This window comes from Hippocampus comes, unplaced genomic scaffold (genome assembly GCF_001891065.2).
Source record: "Hippocampus comes isolate QL1 unplaced genomic scaffold, H_comes_QL1_v1.1 scaffold73, whole genome shotgun sequence".
NCBI classification, from domain to species: Eukaryota; Metazoa; Chordata; class Actinopteri; order Syngnathiformes; family Syngnathidae; genus Hippocampus; species Hippocampus comes.
In genome coordinates, this window is record NW_017806238.1 from 175,555 (window position 1) to 179,751 (window position 4,197).

A 4,197-nucleotide genomic window follows, 5' to 3' on the forward strand; every position below is an offset into this window, starting at 1 on the left:
GTGCACATGCAAACATACACACACACACACACACACACACACACACACACACACACACACACACACGCAGACAGTCCCAGTTTCAGTTTCCTCATTCTCAGGATCTTCATCTGTCTCTGTTTGCTGCTCTGTGTCCTCTCTGAAAAGAAGTGTCTCCAGTGTCCTCTGACTCTCGCTCTCTGGTGCTCTCAACTTGCTCCTCTTGAGCTCGCTCACCACCATCATCTGGCTCTGTCTCAGTGTCTGAATCACTTAGTTTCTTTTTCAAGTAGAAATAGGATGGAATGCCGTGCCTTTTTCTCCCTTCATTTTTAACTTTAAATTTTTAATAGGGAAGAGGAAATACACTTCAGCAACCCTCCTGTTGCGGGTTTGCTTGGTTTTGTGTTGTGGTCTTACCTTGACAATGTAATATCACTCGCCGTCGTGGTAATCTTGGGACTGCTTCTCTGGGGGCAGTGCAGCGCTAGAGGAGCTAGAATCTTAAGCCACGCACTTTAGTTCCACCTTTGGTGTCGGCGACTCGACGCTACTGTATACTGGATGGTGCCATTGGATCCAATTTGAATCTGGTTGTATTCAGAATCAGAATCATCTTTATTGGCCAAGTATGTAGAACACACAAGGAATTTGTCTCCGGTAGAACACGCTGCACAAGTATCATCATAAACAAGGACATGACAAATAAGTATGGAAAGACATTCCGTAATGAAAGGGTACCGTTGTGCGGTGGTACCACGCAATGACAACTGTGAGACAATGTGCAAAGCATCAAACAGTGCTAACGTGATCAGTGGTGGAATACAATACTATAACAGTTGTACAGTTGGTGCAGAAAATCAGTGAACCATTTTAAAGTGACCAGTAGCAGTATTTGTAGTACAACAAGTGTGCGATTATGCAGATGTCCTTGATGTCCTCAAGCACTTTAAAGTGTCTGGTGCTGTGGAATATAGATCAGTGACAGTGGTTCAAGTGAGTACAGAGCTGGAGCTACAATGATTATAACAGTAATGCTGTTCCACAGCGTTGTGCAAAATTGCAAAGAGCCACTATATAGATAGATTTGGATTACTGTTGAGGGAGTTAATGGCTAGAGGGAAGAAGTTGTTTAAGTGTCTGCTGGATTTGGTGCGCATGGATCGCACATGTACCTCCCTTCGCTGGAAAAGGTGGTGGGCAGGGTGCGGTGGATCCAGGAGGATTTTCCGTGCCCTTGTCTTGGTTCTTGCAGTGTGCAAGTCCTCGAGCGGGTAGGGCGGTGCCAATGATTTTTTTCCGCCGTCCCAACTGTCCGTTGCAGTCGGATTTTGTGCTATTTTGTGGCAGCCCCAAACCAAACCGTGACTGAAGAACACAAGATTGATTTGATGACTGTCTTAGCGCCTCCTGTGGCAGGTCATGCGTGGCAGGTCATGCTTCCTCAGTAGCCTCAGGAAGTATATCCTCTGCTGGGCCTTTTTCAGGATCGAGTTGGTGTTGACCTCCCACTTCATGTCCTGGGAGACTGTGATTCCCAGGAACTTGAAGGTCTGGACGGTTGACACAGGTCAGTTGGATAGTGTGAGGGCCAGCTGTGGTGAAGGATGTTTCCTGAAGTGCACGATCATCTCTACCGTCTTGAGCGTGTTCAACTCTAGGTTGTGTCAGCTGCACCACAGCTCCAGCTGCTCCACTTCTTGCCTACGCCCCAATCAGTGCAGTCTAAGCATTCTTGTAGAGCTAGCTTTGCTTCATCGATCCATTTCTTCACAGTCTTAACAACCGGTCTTACACATTTGAGTTTCTGTCTATATGTGGGAATTAAGTGTATTAAATTGTGGTCAGAAAGACCCAGTGCTGCGTGGGCGATCGATCAGTATGAACCTTTGAGTGTTGTATAGCGGTGATCTAGAATGCTGCCTTCTCTGGTGAAACAGTCAATGTGCTGCTTATATCTGGGAAGTTCAAGGTTAAGATGTGCTCGATTAAAATCGCCCAAAATGATAAGGGGTGACTCTGGATCTTTTAGCTCGAGTTTGTTTACTTGTTCAGCTAGCGTTTGTATCGCTGTGTTAGTGTTAGCTTGTGGCGCAATGTAAACACCGACAAGTACAAAGGAGGTGCTCACGTGGCGAGTAGAATCGCTTGCAGTTTAAAGACAGCAACTCCAAGTTCGGGCTGCAGTGTGCGTCGAGCTTCGTGACATCCGTGCACCATTCTTTATTGACATAGAAGCATATTCCACCACCTTTCGATTTCCCTGATAGCTCCGCGTCGCGATCGGCTCGGAGTAGGCGGAAGCCAGGTAGATGTAGCGCGGAATCCGGGTGGCGGTCACTGAGCCAGGTTTTTTTCTTGTATGTCACTGTGTCTTCAATCTGATTTCACGGCAGACTGAACTGGACTAAACCACAAATGTGATTTTATCTCATTCCGGGAGCGCACTCCAGCTCATCCAATGTCATTTTGGATTCAAGATGATTTCATTGGGGATTAAAATGAATTTTACTGTACATTTGAGCGCAATTAACCGCAGATGTAATTTGCCTCGAATCGAATTTGTTTGTGGATTCAATTGGCTTCAATTGGATTTCACGTGGCCTTCCTTCTGACCTGCTCGCGATGATGTTTTGACAGACGTCAGCAACGTTCGATGTCGCTGGAACACCAGCTGCCTTTTAGAGGCCAACTTCTCTATCGGAGATGACGTGGCCATCTACTGGATCCAGTTTCCAGAGATCTTGGTTCATTCCTTCTTCTTCGAGACCGACCGGCTCAAGAAACAGGACAAGCGTTTCAGGGGCCGAACCTCGCTGTTCAAGGAAAATATCGGCAAAGGAAACGCTTCTCTGCTGCTCAAGGACGTGGTTGTTGGAGATGAAGGGAGGTACATGTGCCGTGTGGGAACCCTCATGGGCATCAGTGATTCATTCGTCAACCTCCACATCGAAGGCAAGTCTACAAATTGCCTGATGTACATCACAGATGCAAGCAAAGACACTCGCCGATTGTCTGTGTAGATTTTCAGTCATCCAAGTTCACTGGTGGTACTCTACCTGGAAATTGTTTTCTCGTCATCTGTTTGCAGCTCCGGTCACTCAAATCCATATCCATTGTGACGGACGGCGGCTGATCTGCAGCTCAGACAGAATCTTCCCTCGACCTGAACTTCGCTGGTCCACCGTGCCTGCGCTGCCTCATGGCCTCATCAACACCAGCGAGGTCCACCAAGAGACGCACACGAAGCTGTACAACATCAGCGGCTCGCTTGACCTGGCGGGTGACACCCTTCCGGACGTGGAATACGTCTGCGACGTCAACAACTCCCGCAGCGGCAGCAGAGTCACGTGGAAGAAAACAAGTGAGATGATTCATTTGCTTTTTCGTGAGGAATTCCTTTTGAGTCATTTTGTTTTGTCCTAAGTGCGAGTCATTCTTGTCTTCTTCCAGTTGTGAACGTTTCCGACGCAGAAACGAGCATTGAGTGTGCGTCCGTGAGTGACCAAACCAGCGCGGTGTGGACGTTCAACCGCAACCACGTCATCGCCAGCAAGCGAGCCGGCCACAAACTCCACATCGCTGAGCATTGGAGGAAGAACATGAAGGGACTGTCCGAGGCGGGCGGCCTCCACCTGCAGGCGCTGACGGGTCACCAGAGCGGAACTTATACGTGCACGTTGAGCAACGCCACGCGAACGCACGTTCACAACGTCTTCCTGAGTGTGATGGGAACCGAAGACGGTGAGCTTCGACTCAAATGAGAAGACGTCACCCGAAAAGACAAACGGACGTACAACAGACCCTCGCCAATCAGTCAACTGCCATTTGCGAGGGTTCGGGTTCCCCCGAATTTAACCCGGTTCATCGTTTGCGCCCCTGCTACGTTTTATTTTAAAGCGACCGTGGAATATGTTTTTACTGTTTTCGGTGGAAACCTTCCTTTATTGTGAGGGTTAATCCAGATATGTATCATCGAGTATTTCCAAAAAAGAGCTAAGAGGAAAGTAGTCCCCGGTGTTCTTATGAGACGTTGGGAAGCGGTGGTGTACGCCGGGTTGGAAAATGAAATTACAATCATATTGAAGTGTTTGGGGTGTTGGGTATACAGGGATGAGAGTGGCTCGTGATGAAAAAAATCTGAAAATCAGGTAGGGGTCTGGGGGCCCCAGTGGGGTCCAGGGGCAACGCCCCCGGATGGGGGGCCCAGGGGCCCAG